We start from the raw sequence: 20,059 nt of genomic DNA, 5'->3' as shown, positions 1-20,059 counted from the left end.
ATATACATTGTTCTTTCATAGATATATTTAAAAAACACATGTGGGCATTTTATTTAAACCAGGGATGAGGAATTTGTGGCCCACTCAGCATTGTTGGGAATTCAGCTATTATCAGTGTGGCTAATATTCATAGATTATGAGAGCTGTAGGCTGCATTCAGACAGCGCTCCATTCTGTTCCCCTGACATTTCCTTACCTGATAATTTCTGTGTTTTGTGTGATCTTTCACACAGTGTAAAAGCTGCTTTTGGAAATCTAGCAACACCCAGCAGAGGTTTAGCCCTCAATTCTGTGTTAATTGCTCCCAGAAAAAGTATATCCGCAACCCCTTTAATCCAGAACATTTGAGTTTTGTGGTGTAATTTTCCTGCCATTTACATGGATCATGTCATGTGATGAAATTCAGGGTTGTATTCCAGTTCTTTCCTGGTGTCGTCGTGAGTTAACACAGGTGAACAGAAGCACACGTGCATGAAGTGTTGCAATATCTCCAATGACATCCAGTGTTGTGTCACATCATGCCCACTGTTGTGCATGTAATTGAGTGCAACACAGTGGTAGATTTATCAAAAAGCCGAAGTTCCAACAGGCGATGCAGTGTAAAAGGAATATTAAAAACCAGGGCAGATGTGTTAGCATTATAACCAGGAAAAGTAATGCAATAGTTCCTACATCTAAATGCACTGGTCGTACAACATCTGGAGGACCTGCAATTCCCCACCACTAAGTTAAATGTATGTGGAATGTCAAGAAATGGCATCCCTTGTCAAGAGTGAAGAGACTCATCCCTGAGAGCCACAAATAAAGTCATTCACTAGAAGCACGGGGGCAAATTTCAGAAGGGTGCCCTAATAAAGCTCCATGCAGCTGTGTTGGGATCAACCACCACGCTGTTATTCTCCCGTGACTCAGATTTAGCTAGGAACATTTATTTATGAATTTTATTTAATACATTTCTATACTGTAAATTGCTACCTATTTGTCCACTGTTGTCTGTTCTGACTGACAGCTTTTCTCAGAGGGACTGCCCCCCCCCACAAGCAGCTACCTGATGCGTCTCAGTGCATACAAGGCATGTGCTCTGCCACTGGGCTCTCGTCCCTCTCCAAGGGGTCTGGCTCATTAGACGGAGCAGCAGCAATGGAAAGCAGGAACTGTTGCAGGGTCAGCAGTCTTCTCTGACACACAGTGCGCCGGGACTTGTTCTCTAGGTATATAAAGAACATTGGATACCAGTACAAGTCCAGAGCAGCAGTTTTGATGGACGGAGGAAGCACTGGAAGACTTGAATTGTGACACATCTGCTTTGATTTTACCTGAAGCACAAGGAGAAAAAGCAGAGAGCTCTCAGTATAACCTTTTCAGAACAGCTTGGTCTTTTCTGTGGGTTTTAACCCAATGGGCTACCTCCCAATATGGCCTGCTAGCAATATCACTGACCAAATTCCTTACTCTGCACTCATGAAGTAACCGAAATGATGGTGCAGGAAAGTTAAGTTAGCCCGGCTTTCTTCCTGTCCTACTGATGTGGGGCCACTGAAAAAGTTGGTGTGCCCTAGCATGTAGGCAAAGATGCCATGTGCTGGCACGGGACCTTGTTGAGTTTGCTGTAGGTTCCAGCCCTCCAGGAGGTACTAAATAAGCAGATTATATGTGCCTCTCCTGGGCACCTTTCCCCCCTGTGCTGAAGAATTTCAGTTTTGCCATTCACCAGTCCTAAAAAAAGAACAGGAAAAGTGTTTGGATGTGGTAGCTTTGTTATTTATGGCACTAGCTCATTGTAAGAAATAAATCATTACTTATCTCCTCTTCTTCTTTTGTTCCTTAGCTGCTTTAGCAACATTCACCAAAGTGGTAAATTAGCACAGAGTCTGTCAGCATATTCATGACGTCGACTCTTTCTCCATGACAACCAGATAGCAACTGCTAGGTTTCTTTCACAGACAGTTCCTTGGACTGCTGCTACTACTAGATGCTAACATCCTTCTGATCCTAATTAAGACTTTCCTATAATTTGAAATTAAGATGGCAAAGCATTTCTTGTTCCTTGGTGATTTGGTGGTGAAATTGTTCATGACATATTGGTTTGGGAAAGAGAAAGTTGTCAAAAAGTAGGAGAAATTGGAGGGCCAGGGAAGACAACAGAAAAAAACCCTGAGTCCACAGAGCGCCCTGCTTTGCTGAAGGTGAATGCTTAAAGTGGCTCTGAAAGGAGAAATGGTAGAAAGAGACCACAAAGAAGGCAGTTTAATTCTCAAATCCCTGTTATGCCCTCTTCAGTGGGTATATTATCACCATCATCCTCACTACTGATCTATTGCCTTCTAAACCACTAAACCAAACACAATAATTAAAACAGTGATATACACAACAACAGCAACAACAACAAATACATTTAAAATAAGGCTAAGGCTCTAACGGGTGGACACTTATGGCAAAGACTTATTTATCCAGATGGGAAAGCCTGTTGGAACAAAATTGTTTTCAAATGTTTCCTGAAAGTGCAGATAATGGACGCCTGCTGTATCTCAACACAGATCCTGTTTCACAGAACAGGGGCAGCCACTCCTTTCACTGAGTTACTGCAGAGAAGGCTTCTGAGAACTTTAGAACTTGCAGGAGCAACTGTCTTGCAGACAGCAGCGATCTACTAGGTGCATAAAGGATATGCTAGGTGCATAAAGTCTTGCAAGTAACCTGGGGCTCAGCTTCATTCAGACAATTATATTGTTATAACCGTGATAAAAACATGTGACACCAGATGGCGCTGTAGAGTTTGATCCTTCACCAATGTGATTTTCCATTTTGAACTTTAGAACGGGTTTTCCTGTAACCCTTTTTAAATGTGTCTAAATCCAGCCCAGGTCTTCAGTTTCATAGGGACTTATATGTTAATACCAACACCTTGAACTGGGCCTGGTAGCAGGTTGATAGTCAATGCAAATCACGCAGGAATCGTGCTTGCATACACAAAGAATGAAGGATCTTGGTGCTAGGGATGAAGGAGAAATATTCGCTTATCATTTTAATGCAAACCTACCAAATACATGAAGTTATCCTTCAAAACATGTACTTATCTGAATTTTTGGATGCAGTTCTCCAACCAAAAGCTGCATACAAAAATGTGTATATTAGGGGAAAGTGTGTAAAACAAATAGTTATTCTGGATAAAATAATGTACTAAGATGCATTATAATGTTTGCAAATATATTAGGCAAAATTGTGTACAAAGATGTACATTTTAAATAAATGAATGCTATATTAAATGCACATGAAAATGCATGACAATTTTCACACAGATATATATATATATATATATATATATATATATATATATATATATGTCACAAACTAATGTGGAACTGGGGAAAACTGAATAATAAAGAAATGAGAGATACTGACATTGACATATAGGTCCATCCCTTCTTGGTGCTGTAGGAAAGGAAGAAAACACCACACAACAAATTTTGTAGAAGTAGCAGATAAGTTTAGTGTATGTAAAACCTTGACTCTGGTTCCTTGCTCCAAAAATAAATAAATAAATAAATAAATAAATAAATAAATAAATAAATAATACCCTGCCCATCTGGCTGGGTTTCCCCAGACACTCTGGGCGGTTCCCAACAGGATATTTAAAACATGACAAAACATCAAACATTAAAAACTTCCCTAAACAGGGCTGCCTTCAGATGTCTTCTAAAAGTCAGGTAGTTGTTTATTTCATTGACATCTGATGGGAGGGCGTTCCACAGGGCAGGCGCCACTACCGAGAAGGTGCCACATCATTCTGTGTGATTCTCCTGTGCCCAATTCCTTTTTCTCTACAGACTGCGTGCGCACACACCAGTCACTTGCTTCCTTATACCATCACACCTTGATCCATGTGATGTTGTAGTCCCTTTGTGTTGGCATGGTTTATTAGATGGTGGCTGAATTTTTTTTAATGCATGTATAACATAAAGAAATATATACAACATATAACAAAATACAGCAAATATAACAAAAAGTAAAAGTAAAAAAGGAGACCAGTTCTCACATTCACAATAATTAAACTGGTCCTGACTTAAACATACAGATTCATACAGGAAGTCCATGTGCCCAAATATGTATCCAAATGAGATTGACAATTATGAGATATACGCTACAATGAGATCTTCCATCCACTGCCTAATTGATGGTGGGTGCTTATCCTTCCAGCCTTGAAGCAGAAATCTTTTTGCAGCCACCAGGGCTTGCAGGATCCATATTACTTTAAATTTTGCAGCTATGATTGCTAATTCCCTCAGGGATGTCATCAGGCCAGGGTTGTGAGGACAAAGGCCAAGTGTCATGGTCCGGTTGGCGGGCGGTTGAAGCCCTGGCTGAGGACGTCAGGACCAGAGGCAAGATGGTGGTGTAGAAGCAGGAACAGGTGCAGGGCTGAGGGTCCAGCAGCAGGCAGTCGCAGGGTCAAGGAGCAAGGCAGAGGCGAAGGTCTGGGAGTCAAGGAGCAAGGCGTTGGCAAGGCAAAGGTCCAAAGGACGAGGAGCAAGGCGTCAGCAAGGCGAAGGTCCAAGGGTCGAGGATCAAGGCATCGGCAAGGCGAGGGTCCAAGGAACAAGGAGCAAGAGGCCAGATGCAACCAGGCAGGGATAGCGTTGCTGTGGCAAAGAGCTGAAGGGAAATGCTGAGCTTTTATCCCTCCTAGCTCCTGCCACCAGGTGCAGTGAGGTATCAAGTGGCCTCACCTGAGTGACCACTCCTTGCCTCTCCAGCACAAGCTGAGGCCTCACCTGAGTGGCCACTCCTTGCCTCTCCAGCACAAGCTGAGGCAGGCCCCAGTCCTGCAAACACTACAGGCCCCAGAGCCTGACTCCTGCCCATACTCCTGACACCAAGGACCCTACTTAGTTAAATGAACATGAAGGCCCTCAAATGTAGCAGGGCTGTCTCAACACATTTTGAAGTAAATGAAGTCTTACGCACCGCCAACTAAAGGGTGGTGGCGCTCCTAAGATCAGCACTCCAGATTCTAAAATTACTTAACTGCACAATTGAAAGTGTTACACACTCCTGTTTCTGCCCATGGCTGATTTCAAGCACTACATAGCAGCACATCTAAGCTTCTTCTTTCCTTGGTTAGGAGTATGAAGAAGCCTCCTAAAGTGAAAAATGGGTAAGAATTGGAGGGTGGGGGATGAAAACATGAAACTTTGCTGTCAGTCTAACATCCTGACAATGTGGGACTCCTAGATCACCACAGCACTGTCAGGAAAGCTTCATGAAGACTGGATAGCCCCAAAGCAGCAGATGAAAGCATCCCTATTGAGACCAAATCAGTTTTGTTCTGGGAGTAAGCATTTCTTCTTCTCTCCCTGTCAAAATACAAGCAACCAAGGCCACTCTATCTCAAGCAGCACATGCCTCATTCTGTTCATTTCAGTAGGAATATCAGCAGTACAGCAAAGTGTTTGTGTGTGGTGTGTGTGCATGTACTAATACACAAACAGCTTTTTAACCGGGACTAATTAGCTGCAGCTAGTAGGGACCAATTAAATTCACATTAACCACCAACCCACACACATTTCACTTAACATGACACTGTAGGCTGAGCCTGGTAGTAAATTAGGTGTTTTGTTGAAATGATTTCCTCATTAACCTTTAGGAGGTGGGGGTCTCAGTTTTGGAGTTCCTTGTTTGTCAGGGCTTTGAAGTTTAGTTGGTGTCTATGTGGCAGATTGATCTGAGGGGGTTTCTGGGAAGTGACTGGCTTTTGCTTGGCATTCCAAGTTTTTAGCAAGCTTGTAAAGGAACCTCGTTTTGGTATTTAACAGGCAATTTGAGACATCTGTCTTGGATGGCTCGACAAAACCCTTTGGCTGAGGACAGTTTTAATCAAGGAGGGATCTGGTGGTCCAGTGGTCCAAGACAACACAGGTTTCTCCGGTACTCTTGATGTGAGAATGAATGTGGCCGTGAGGGCCAGAAAATGGGCCTGATAGCTTAATTTTGATCCAGAGAAATGGTAGGATTGCCCAAAATTCAGTGTGGGGGGTAGCATTGCTTGGCCTTTCTGATTTATGAGGATTAATGACAGCTGGCCTCCCCTATATGTTAGCATGTTCATGTAGTTATGGTTATAGTTTAAATAATTTCCTTTTACAGATTCCTAGTGTTGTAGAAATGGGCACAAAAGGCACTGACACTTCATGTTCAAGCTGGATTCATCATTGCGTACCAAGACCCCCAGAAAATTCCCACCAATAACTCAGACAGACACATCATTTTAGGTTTTGTTTTTGGCATAATTTTGGCCACAACTTTATTTAAAATTACAAATTAATTTTGAGTGTTGGCCTTAGGCTTTGGTTAATCTTCTGCCCCAGGATGGGACAGGACCAGCTCTGACTTCCTACAGTAGGAAAGTCAAGTAAACACCCCATGGTGGAGGAGATAGCTGAGACCAGGCCATTTCCCTTACCAGAAATGTTCCCCAAGGCTCGTGCTCTGTAGTGGCCCCAGCCCCGCACCATTGCGGGGGTGTAAGGACTAGAGCCCCGGAGCCCCAGGATTCCTTTAACGGAATACTTCTATAAGAGCAACACTGAGGGGCATGCACCTCCATGCGATGCCCCTCCCAAACTCATCAACCAAAGCCTAACCTGCCAACCTAACAAGTTGTGACTATTGCTAAGCAGTAGGCGAAAAACCAGATGGCAACAGCCAATCAGCCAACTGGAAAAAATTCCTACTGGCCCCTGAATACAGGCGGTGCCATAGCAAGGTCAGTCTAAACCTGCAAGAAAAAGGAGGTGAGCGGGAGGGAGATTCAAAATCACTAGCCAGGAATGAGCTGGGAACTAGAACGCTGAGTACTTAAGCACTCGCCCTGTCAATCAAGAAACGGATACATGCAATTTACCCCAGCAACACTCAGCCCTCCAATCATGATCTCTCTTAAACTTAGACCCACCCCCTAACACACACACACAGTCTTTTCTGTCGGTTCCGGCCGCAATCCCCATTATTCCTTATGGGGTTAATGAGCTCTATACAACTAAGTCACTGTGAACATCCGATACAATGATTTGCACAAATGGCTCCTTTTTAAAAGTCAAATAATGCTTGAATTATCTATTAAAAACAACTGGGGAAATGTATTTTAAGACTCATCCATAGCTCCCTTCTGCTTTCTTTCTCTTGCTATTTCAATACATGAAGTAACTCATTAGCAAACTTCTGTCTGCTACTGCTGTTTTGTGGCCTTGCTGTTCAAGCAGTCTGTTCGTGACACTACCGTGTGTCTCTTCATACAGAATTGATTGTAGTGTAACAAGTGCAATACAAGGGAAAAGTGGGGGCTGGAATACTATAAGCAGGGAAATCATAATCTGGAATGAAGCCAATTATAATGGGGAGCACACAAATATCTTAATCCAAGTATAACAAGAATCTGACCAGCCCATGAGAACACGAAATGCTTTCATGCTTTAAATGTGATAAATCTAAAGTTTGTCCTGCTGTGAAAGTCCCTTATTCCCTCTTTATATTAACTGCCGAGTGGGTCTGGGGGAAAAAACCAACTTGTAACTTTGGAGCAGTTACTAAAGATAGCAAATCCATCATGATTTTCAAGGCTTGCTATTGTTCTTAAACAACATTCCAGCAACCCCCTCCTGGTTTTACTGACTATCAGGTTTACATAATTTTTCTAATTGGACATATGAAGGTAGAGATGTCAAATTGCTCGTCTCTTGAGTTGCATTATCGGATCACTTTTCCAGTTAATTGCCAGGATTCTGACAAGAGGAATGAACCATAAATAATTAAGTGATGTATTAACAGTTTTGATAGCATGCACTTTAAAAGTGTTGGGCTTGCTTTAGGGAAGGATAGCAGGAAGGGAGGGGAAGAACCCACCAATATTGGTTAAGGAGGATCTATGACTTGAGTTGATTCTTTTATTCAGGTTATGCTCTTATTTAGCAGCTGTAGCTTTCCCACTATATTTTACTTCATACCTAAAACCAATAGTTTTCCTTTTGTTTGGGAATTAGAGGCAGGGAAATAATTGTGGTGGTTTAAAGGCATTGAGCCAGGTAACTGTTAAAGTATTCCCATGAGCCCAAGAAAGCTCTAGACTGTGTCTTGAACAGTGGCCCCACATTCTATGCCCACCTGTGAGCCCAGCATCAGCAACCAGTATCCTCTGAAAGCCAGGGGGTATAGTGTATCTGATGCCTTCTCTAGTCTTGGGCCCATCTGCCCACCCGTTCTTCTGGTCTGGGCTTGTCACCTGCCATTTTGAATTTCCCACAGTGTCCTAGAGCAACATTATTTGGAGAAATTCAAAATGGTGAACCGCTTATAACTGCCTGCTACAGGTCAAACTGCTGTCGTCCCCTGTGGGAGCCCCACCAATGTCACAGGGGCACAACTAATGCTAGAAGGAGCCCACAGGAGGTCCCCTCAAACTTGGAACCAGGCATGTCCAACTGCTTTTGAAATTCCCAGTTGGCAGCACGACATGGGGGTTAACTGTAGAGAAATGAAAGTGGGGTCAATTATTCCACATTGCTAGTCAAGGCCCTTACACAAATAACTCAAATATATCAGTTGACCCTTTTCATTCAGCTATCAGAGGTGCTTGATATTTTATTTGATTAGCCATCCTTCAGCAACGTATTTCAAGGTGGTTAAAACAACATTCCAGTTTAAAATGCCAGTTTGGGCAGGCTCACATGAAAGAAGACACCCCTTAAAAAACAATAATATTTTAAGAACGCAACTAATTTATGGGGACTTCATGAAGCTCAAATGCTAAGAATCACAGGTGAGGGAAGCACTGCTGTGGGCTTACTATGGACCTCTGGTTGGCCACTCTAAGAGGGTTGGACAAGATGGGTCTTTGGCCTGATCCAGCAGGGTTCTTCTTATGTCATTCTTCTTCTTCCTCCTCTTTGGCAATCACTTGTAGCCAAGTAAAATTGCCTTCCAAAACACAGTTTTAGCAGTGACTCCTTAAGTGACGGTGGAGACCAATTCTGGATCCACATGTCCTTCCACAGTGGGACATAGGTTTCTAGGCAAGAGTAGATAATAGTGAGGGTTTGGCAAGCGTGCCTTCCTTTTAGTACGTTTCTCCCTTTTGTCCTGAGATTGAGCGTCTTCAAAGCCCATGACACCTTTGGTAAAGGCTGTTCTCCAATTGGAGCGCTTGTAGGCCAGTGTTTCCCAGTTGTCAGTGTTTATACTACATTTTTAAAGATTTGCCTTGAGAGAGTCTTTAAATCTCTTTTGTTGACCACCAACATTACTCTTTCCATTTTTAAGTTCGGAATAGAGTAGTAGCTTTGGAAGATGATCATCAGGCATCCACAAAACATGACCAAGAGGCACATGAGAATCCTGGCAACATATTATCAAATTTTACCTCCTGACTCCTTCCGATGAAATCTTCGCCCCCTATGGCCTTCTAAAATCAATAGCTAAGGTCGTAACCACAAAATGTAAGGGAGATATGTCCTTTTAAATGTGATTGGGTGGGACTCAGAAATCCTACAGACTAACTACTCCTATAAATAATTGAGCAACAATTTAAGCAATGTTGTGTCAATGTCTTCAGTGTGATACATGAACATGCTATTTATCTCCCATGGGAATCTGCATTTCCAGATGCGGATGACAGATAATTTTATTATTATTTCAAACAACCGATTAAAAAAAAATAACTGTTTTCAAAACTCTCTTCAACTTTGAAACATTATTTGAAATAAAATGTACCATAGAAAAATTACAATAACATCCTGAGTATCAAAATTCGTCTGATTAGAAGGATTTTTGCTTCAAATAAGTCATTTATTTATAGTATTGGCTTAAATGCACAGCCAGTAGAAAAACATATATTTCTTCCACATGTCACACTAACACCTGAGTCAAAGATTGACAAGGTGTAAATCCCTTTTGGGATTTAGTGAGAGCAAGAGATGCTTCCTGATAGAGTGAAAGCTTTGTAGAAAATCCAGATATGGATTTATGCTGATATTTTGAATGGCTGCCATATCCTACTAAAGATAAAACTTCCTTTTTGACCTCTGCACTAGAGAATCTACTATCAGGGATTAAACTACACCCAGAGTCTTATGAACCAGACTGGTTTCTTTTGTGATGTACTGAATGGCAATGAAGTTTTGCTGTTGTGAGAAACCAAGGAAGTAAACACTGATTTATTTATTTTATTTAAAAAAAATCTTATGCAGAAGAAAATGAAACATAATGTGTTTTTGTTTAAAGTTCACACATTTTGTGTATAAGAAAATGAACCAGAGAGGTGTCATTTGCAAGAATAATAGAAGTACACATTATAACTCAGATTTGGCTTAAAATATATTTACAGAATTCATAGCTATTGCCACATTTCTAGAACTGCAAGAGAAACCTGTGTGTTTTGTTTGAGGTTTGGGACAGATGTGAGTTATCAGCCCTGCTTTGATTTCCAGGAATGGGGAGCAGCCATTGAGTCTGGATGGGTAACCCAATATCTGTAGCAACTGGAAGGAACTTATTCAGCCTGCAATCACAACAATCTTTGACCCTGACTTCATTGTCTTTCTGCTGTGTAACATCTTGCCTGCTGAAGAATTCTGCAGAACTCAAAACCTTGACATGCTTTTGTGAGATTCTGCTTGATCCCAATAATGGTCCTGCCCACCTGTGAGGCCCCTCCATCCCCAGCTCTGTGCCTTATCTTTTGACATCAATCAGTTCTCATTCAGCCTGAGAAGATTATGTTCATTCCGATGTTCATTTATAAACCGCTTCTGGTGCAACGGGACCCCGTGACGAGTGCAAGAGCACATGGAAATGCTGTTTATTTTCCCACTGCAGCTGTACCTATTTATCTACTTGCATTGGCATGTTTTTGAACTGCTAGGTTAGGAGGAGCTGGGACAGAGCAACAAAAGCTCACCCCATTGCACGGATTTGAACTGCCAACCTTCTGATTGGCAAACCCAAAAGGCTCAGTGGTTTAGACCACAGCACCACCCTTTGCAAACCAGCAGGACAAGTAATAGGAGAGCTCCTGTCATCTCAATTTAGCCCAATAATGAATGCTTTCTCAGTGAATAATGAGAGAAAAAACTCATCTCCTTTCCAACAGTTCTTTTCCAGGATGTAGTTTGCATTTGCATGGTGGTGACTCTGCATGCATACACTTATTGCATTGCCCCTTGGGAATTATAGTTTCCAGAACCAATCATGATGGAAAGCTATTTGGAAATGTCACCATTCTCACCATGCCCAGGCTAAAAGAACCAAGAGATGGTTTCGGTCTGGATGGGAGCAAACCAACACCCAACAGCTTGCAAGGGACACTCAAACTATTAACCCAAGGGAAGAACACACTTGTCACACAAAGGGGTACTCAGCTGTGTTGCTTGGTTAGTAAAGGTAAAGGGACCCCTGACCATTAGGTCCAGTTGTGACCGACTCTGGGGTTGCGGCACTCATCTCGCTTTATTGGCCGAGGGAGCCGGCGCACAGCTTCCAGGTCATGTGGCCAGCATGACAAAGCTGCTTCTGGTGAACCAGAGCAGCACATGGAAATGCTGTTTACCTTCCCGCTGTAGCAGTACCTATTTATCTACTTGCACTTTGACGTGCTTTCGAACTGCTAGGTCGGCAGGAGCTGGGACTGAGCAACGGGAGCTCACCCTGTTGTAGGGATTCAAACCGCCGACCTTCTGATCAGCACACCCTAGGCTCTGTGGTTTAACCCACAGCGCCACCTGCGTTAGTAGTTCATAGCAATTAATGAGCTGGAAAAGAGTGTATTGGGGAAATGGTATTAAGTTCAGAGCAAATCCAAATGTTTGCAAATTCATGTTCTGAATAAAGGAATAACGAACTCTAGCGATATCACTAGCAGGAGCTAAGCAATGCCTCTGGACTTTGGAAAGTGGAAGCACTGAAATTGTACTTTTACAAATCACTATAGTAAGCACTAGCTCATGCCCTCCAACATTTCTCCAATGAAAATAGAGACATCCTATTCCATAATGATAATTTTACCATTTATACCCCACACATCTTACTGGATTGCTCCAGCCACTCTGGGCAGCATTCAACATATATAAAGATATAATAAAACACTAAATATTTTTTTAAAAAACTTCTCTATGCAGGATTGCCTTCAGACTGCTCAGGGGGTCAGATAACTCCATACCCTCCAATATTTCCCCAATGAATATAGAGACGTCCTAAGAAAAAGCAGAACATTCCGGGATCAAATCAGAAACTGGGACAGCTTCTCTAAATCGGGAACCTCCCTGGAAAATAGGGACACTTGGAGGGTCTGCTAGCTTAAATACTATATGCACTTCACAAACTATCCAGGAATAATTCTGCAATGAGCAGTCCTAACAAAGTAATTAAGACATGATTCTGTTTAAGAAGTTGGACCAAAGGATCATAATGTGGATCATATTTCGCCCCAAAGAAGACAATGTTGGAAGCTACATTTTAAAGGTGCAGAGGCGCTCATTTTATCTGGCTTCCGAAAAGATCGGTCATACACAACTTAATTCTGCACTTTTTCATGAACATTGTATACATAATTTTTTGCACTCTTTATTAATATTTATTAATATTATTAATTTTTTATGTCGCCCTTCATCCTAAAATCACAGGGTGGCTTACAGCATAAAAGCACAAAAAGAAAACGCAAAATACATATCACACCACCATATTGTATCTGATTGGCTATGTTGATCCATTTTGTTTGACACACTGGGATTTCACTATGTAGCATCAGTTAGTTGCTTTGTCACCTCGCTTTAGATTTAGCTGTGGAATCTTCTTTATTAATTCATCACCAAACATAAAAGAGAGAAGCAGTGACAGCCTTGGGGGCTTCAGCTCAGCCCTCAGGTGTGGCACTTTAAAATACCCATCATTCTCAGATAACATTCTCGTGGGCAAGAGTACAAGTATGACCAGTACAGAAAGAGCACAAGAACTGCTTTGAAGAAATGGGCTCCCAACATTTTAGAAACTAGGAACCAGGGTTTTTTCTTTCCAGTGGGAAATCGCTGAAACTCAGTTCTGGCACCTCTCAGGTGGGCACCATTGCCATTCCAAGAAAACAAGGGTCATGGTGAGTTCTGGCACCTCTATTCCCAGAAAAATAGCACTGCTAGGAACATAAACACAAGTTCAGTAACAAATCTGCCTTTTCAAAGAAAAATACTATCAGAATATTTTGGAGCTGTTCTAATTTACTTTCTTTGATTGGTTTATTTGCATGGAGTTTTCAATAGTACTGAGCTAAGTAACTGGAATGGATAACATTGTCAATTGCATGTTGAGGGTATTCCTCCCCACCCGTCAGGAATGGCTCTTGAGCCTTCGTCTTTCAAGCTCTTTCCCACATCCAACTCAGCAGATGTCATGTGCTTCCCCTTTCTGAATTCTCAACACTTTCTTCCCTCTTCTCATCAGCATTAAAATCTCTGATCAGCTTTCTCAGACATTCCCTTTTATCTCTGAGTAATAAAGTACATTCTGTTTCTTGAAAGTGTCTTTAAATGTACACTTCCCCCAAAAGCAGTTTTTATATCAAGAGTCAAGCAAAAAGAGTACTGAGGAATGTTCAAAGGATGAAAGGAATCCTTTGGAGGGGCCCCTGGGCAAGCTGCCTCCCAGCACCACTCTGCTGCTCTCTCAGAAATTAAGATAGTGGTGGCAGCTGCCATTTCACATATATCTAGGTGTGTGCTAAACCGAACACCATCACCTGTCCCCACTACCTCCACCTGCAGCTTGACCTCCCCATAAACTTACCAAGGCAGTGGCAGGGATGGGCAGTATTCATCAGAGAAATACCAGGCGAGGCAGCTGCAGCACTCAGAAACACAATGTCTCTGGACCCACCTAATGTTGAGGCCCAGGTGCATTCTGGGAAAATAAAGATGGTGCTCAGAGTTTTCCTACTGAGAACTGCCTCAAAAAAAAGTTTCTTTTTTTTTAAAAGATGGGTGATAATGTCATCAGCCTTTACATTTTTTCACCTTTATTTACCCCCACCATGACATTGGGCCTGGATTGATATTCACAATGCTTTTTTACAAAAAATAAATAAAAAATGTTTAGGGGTGCTCTCATTTTCCTACTCATATTGAAATACTGTCCCTCAATGAGGCCAAACTTAGATTCACAAAATGTTTAGGGTTATCCGTACCCCTGCGTCCCCCCAGAAAAAAAGCACTGGATATTCAGAAGCAGTAGAGACATCCACAACTGTGCTGAGTATCACCGAATAATTCTTGGGGTGGTTCTGAGTATGGCATACATTTTGTCTCTGCTTGTTTTAAAGCTTTTGGCTTTATCTTGCAAGTATATCATGAGGTGCTCAGCAGCTCCATGCCACGCAGATAAAATTATTTGGTGCAAGAAGAGTGCTTAGATATATTAGATGCAGAAGCAGCACAAGTAAACTAGACATCTGTGAAATTTTCATTACAAAGTCTCAGCTATACACAACCTGAGCAGTTTCAAGCTCAGAAAAAGAAAAAATGAAATCAACTGAGTAACATCCAAAAGTTTTAAAGGTTCACATAAAAAAATGCCAAAAACAGGCAGTGAAGCTCGTGCTCTTTTTCAATAAGCAATACTTTTTAGAAAATGAGTTTTTCAGATTGTTTTGTTTTCAGTGGAAAATTTAATGCTGAAGTTGTGAGGCACAAGTCAGAGTTGTTATGGATTTCAGAGCAGCTGCATTTACTGAGCTCCTTGCCTTTGGTACACTATATCCTATGCTGCCAAATTTTATAAGGAAAAACAATTGCAATGTTTACCTTTGCATCAATTCTTCAAAGATGCGCTATGGAAATAACTTCTCCCTTCTGCGAGGAGACTCAAGACTGGTGTAACAGTAGAATTGGAACCAACAGCCTGGCTTTATGTGGCTGAAAAGGAAACTGGTTCTTAAACAGGTGGACGGTCAGTGGGACAGAGCAAGGGTGTCAGCAGTGCACACCAAGCTTCCCAATATGGTCAATACCAGTAACTGAGAGTGACAGGGGCAAGGCAATGGGTATGTCAGTGTAGTGTCGGTGAAGCAGCAGAGCCAATCCACTGTTTCCGTGACTGTGTCTGCACCATCCTCCCTGCCAATTTGTCCCTCTTCTTCTTGGTAATTGGCAGGGATCTCTGCATTGAGAAGAGACAACACCGCTCTGTCCTGCTCCACTCCTCCAACTGCTGCTGACTGCAGTCTAGTAAAGAATGAACTACTGTACATTAATGATTCTGCAAAAAAGAAGAAACTATGCTGTAAATGCAAGGGACCCAGGTGGCGCTGTGGTTAAACCACTGAGCCTAGGGCTTGCTGATCAGAAGGTCGGCGGTTCGAATCCCTGTGACGGGGTGAGCTCCCGTTGCTCGGTCCCAGCTCCTGCCAACCTAGCAGTTCGAAAGCACATCAAAATGCAAGTAGATAAATAGGAACCGCTACAGCGGGAAGGTAAACAGCGTTTCCGTGTGCTGCTCTGGTTCGCCAGAAGTGGCTTTGTCATGCTGGCCACATGAGCTGGAAGCTATACGCCGGCTCCCTCGGCCAATAATGCGAGATGAGCGCGCAACCCCAGAGTCGGTCACGACTGGACCTAATTGTCAGGGGTCCCTTTACCTTTATGCTGTAAATAACCTTAAAAGTCTTCACAATCATTTCCCCTAATGATCTTCACACATATAAATTGAGCTGGATCTTAGTTGAACGCGGGTTCCATTGAAATCAATGGGGCAAGTTAGTTATGACTTAAGTCCTACTGAAATCAATGGGAAACAAGTGGAATGACCGGTAAGTCCAGTTCCAACCCATTAACTATCAGTATTTTGCAAGATGCATATGCACAAGCTAGGTAGCCTGGAAGAAAGCTGTCCTACAAAAATCCAAGAAAGGGCTTTGTGAATTCACAGTGTTATTAGGATCATGAAGCAGATCCTAAGTTGAATCTTCCTGTTCTCTAAGGGGGTGTCTTTTCTTTAGTTTAAGGTTGAAACCTGAGATTGAACGTGGGAGGCACTCCAAGTCCCCCACCCTGCTAGAAAACTAACAAGGAAAACAAAGCTGGTGTGTCAGTGATGGAGAAGCCTTTAGCATTTTTAGACCTGCCAAGTCACATAGCTAACCAAGATGTGATTTCTATTTAACCTGACAGAACTCTACATCTGCCACAAGTCTTCTACAGCAAGGTTATGTGAACAGAACTCTGCCAGACTCTAGTTTCACACATTGCACCCATTTTGCCTCAAGCAGTGGAACATAAAAGTTGTGTGCCTGGAATAACAAAAGTGTGCTCAACTTTCTCTCATGCAGTGCTATAAAGAAGTCAAGAGCTGCCATTCTCAATCAGACCAATCACATGTCTCACCATGTATTTTATTTCTGACATGCTGCAGGGAAAGTAAACCAATAGTCAACACCATAATTTTATTTGGTGGGTTAACCGGGCACCAGAAGTTTGGGACAGCTTAAATAGTACAGTGCACCTGCTCATCAGGAAGAAAGCCTGTTTCAGGGAGCTAAAGAACAGGTTATTTGTTCACATTTTTTGGGGGGGGGGATGGACTCAATCCAACTAATGTTAGTCACACCTCATTAAATGAATCAGTCTCATTTGAATGAATGGGGTGAATTATCAGTAACTAGTTATTGAAATAAGTTGGATCAGGGCCATTGTGAAAATAGATAACTCACCAATGGATTTGTAAATTTTGGACTTTCAAAGCAGGCAAAAGATTATATGAGTCTTTTGGTGAATAATTTCATGCACTTGAAACCAGGCAGTGTTTTTCACAATTTTTTCCTCTTTGTATATATGTTATACTAACAGCAAATCGAAATTTACTTCATAAATATTACAAAACAGAATCTTTAGTATACCTAGTCATAATAGCACAAGTATTAACAGCACAGTCCTGAACATGTCAACTCAGAAATTCATCCCAATGAGTTCAGTGGAGCTTGCACCCAGGCACAGAATTGCAGTAGTCTTCAACATAAACACTTAACCAATATGCAAAGTTATAGTATATTGTCAATTACTAATAAAGTGCTTGAATCTAGTTTCCATATCTTATGGAACATATATAAACTTACCAGTACATCAAAATTCAATTACCTTTACCAAACCCTAGATTTAAATTTTGTTAATCTTATCATATTGCTACTTTCTTCCTTCCTAACCACCCTCAAGTCTTTATCAATTCAATGTATTCTATATACTTTCTGTCCTTGTATCTCATAACATAAGTTGGCTTTAAATACTTCAACGATGCCTAACATTTAATTTCCCATTTTAAGACTGTCCAATTGCTTTCATTGTTTTGAGCAATGGCTGTTTAACAGGTATTATAAAAGGCAACCCCAACACTACCAAATATTGACCCCAACACTACCAAATATTGCCACAACTAAATCTAGGGATGTCTTTCAATATCAGGACCTTTAATGGAGAGGATTTATGATGGTGATAATGATTAGTCCAGTTCCCTGCCATCTTGGGATTGGAGAGGTTGGGACAATGTTATGCCCAAAAGCTGGGGCAATAAACAAAACAGTTGATATTTTGCAGTATAATAGCGTCAAATACTCTAATCATTTCTCAAATGATTAGCTTACCAAATGGTTGACCGAGTCTTCCTCTTTCAATATTTTTATTTCTAAATATTTCATGTTTGCTTTCAGGTTTATAGTTTCCACCTGCTTAAGTTTTTCTCTCCCATATCTCTTTGTCAAAATGTTGAAGATGTGGGCACAGGATGAGAATTCACAGAATCCAAGACTGGAATGTCAATTATTGTAATAGAAAGCACTTGATATTTTAATATTATTCTAGACGTATTAATTTGTAGGTGAAGTCTGTTTTCCAAGTCAGAGGGCTGGTTGTAGTCGCTTCAATTCATTATTCAATTGCAATGTTTTTCTATTAGGTTTTGCCAAAAATAGTTTTCAATCTTATGCAGAAAAATTGGCTACCTGAGTTTCAAAACTATTATCTTCTCAAATTGTACATATTATACATTTGCCATAGCAACCAGGAAAGAATGTGGACTATTTTATTTGCCATTTCCTTAATCGTACAGTTGTAATAGGAACTGTGCAAATTGCTTTATCTCCCTAAATGAGATGGAAATCTCTGCTATCATTAATGCATACAGCATTGAAATGGTAAAACTTTTATCCTTTGCTGGACTTTATCTTTCCTAACTTGGCAGAGTGTCTTTAGATAACAATATTTTAAAAACTTCATTAACCTTAAGTCATTTTGCATACTTGTCAGTTTGGGATAAAGTATCCAGAAAGAAAGACTCAGGTTTACTTTAAAATAAAATGTTACCAAATCTGTATAGCAACATTTTGACTGTACCTTTCAAGGACTGTGTGCAGAGTTTCTAGGAAACGACTTTCAGACAACTTGGAGCAACAATTCTAAGTATGGCTTGACAATTCAGGGGTTGAGCCTGATCATGGGAGTACACAGGCATTTGTGCCAGCTCTGCCTTGCCACGTTCCTCTTCCCCCCAGCTCTGCATGCTAAGCATGGAAGTCTCAAAACGGTTCTGATCATGTTCAGCTGGTCAGAAGCAGGTAGAAGTCCTCTTCAGATGTTTAACTCTCAGTGCGTGTAGGTCTGAAATAAGCCTACATGCAAAGTGGCAATGTAAGTTGGACTTGCAAGGATTTTAACCCACACATGTACAGTGGTACCTCGGTTTATGAATGTAATCCATTCTGGAAGACTGTTCTGCTTCCGAAACATTCAAAAACCGAGGTGCAAAGGGCCACCTGCAATTTCCATTGAGAAAATTGAAGAAGAAAAACCTCGGCGGAAGCTGTTTGACTTCAAAGGCACGTTCGAAAATGGAAGCAATAACTTCCGGATTTTTGGTGTTCGAAAATCGAAATGTTTGGCTTCGAAGACATTCGAAACTCAGAGGTATCACTGTGTAGGGAAATACCTGAAGGGGGTGGTTATTTTATTTTAATTTTTTTGAAAGAAAAAAGAAACTGAAGGTTTATTTTTTAAAAAGCCAAAAACTAACAATGTAACAAAAGACATCTCATGATAGTCAAGATTCTTTTTTTTCTTTTTTAAAAAAAGAAACATGAATTTGGAGCATAATCTCCACATGTGAGTACCATGCAGGTTGTGACCTTAAAAATATTTAATCAGGGATAAAAGAGAACATGCAATTATACATGTTATACCTGAAGAGGGTGGTTATTATCCAGAAAAACAATGGCCAAATAAGGCAAACGATAAAATATAATTTAGATTTGTTGTCTTTCCCAACTCTAGGGTTCGGTTGTTATTAATCTCCACAAAGTGATTTGATCAATTATTATTATGTATCACTATTATTCATTTCATTTCTATACCACTTGATATTTTTAAGGGAAAAAAACTCAAAGCAGTGTACAACACATTAAAACATCAGGTAAAGCAATCCAGAATAAAACATTACTGAAGAAAGTCAAATATAAAGCATACATGCAAAGCAGCAGGAAACTAAAATATCATCTTGAGGATTTCAAAACAAAACAATGCTTAGGAGGTCAACTGCAGGGTGCACATTTAACACAGAAAAGTTAACAACTGCCACAACAAATTAACTTTTTGATTTAAAAAGAAAACATTACTAAAGGAAGTCAAATATAAAATGCACATTTACTTTAGAACAGCACTAAAAATAGAATAAAATATCATCATAAACATAGCCCATATCTGCTGCTGTTGCTGCCAGTCCTGCCAATGGTGGTTCATGGTGGGTGACAGGTGTGGGAGCTCAGGCTAGATGACCTGGGTCTGCACTGAGAGACAGTCAAGACAAGCACATGAAATACAGTAGCTCTGCTGGGCAGCTACCTGATGGAGGCAGCAATATTGGTCTTTGTTGTGACCTTCATCACCATGAGAGATTTTTGTCCTTGTGGCCACCTCTCCGACCCAAGTCCCACAGATTAAAGTGGTGCACTAAGGTGAAATGATCCTCCAGGTAGACCAAGTGTGCAGAT

Source organism: Zootoca vivipara, chromosome 9 (assembly GCF_963506605.1).
Source record: "Zootoca vivipara chromosome 9, rZooViv1.1, whole genome shotgun sequence".
Lineage (NCBI taxonomy): Eukaryota > Metazoa > Chordata > Lepidosauria > Squamata > Lacertidae > Zootoca > Zootoca vivipara.
This window is presented reverse-complemented; position numbering follows the sequence as displayed.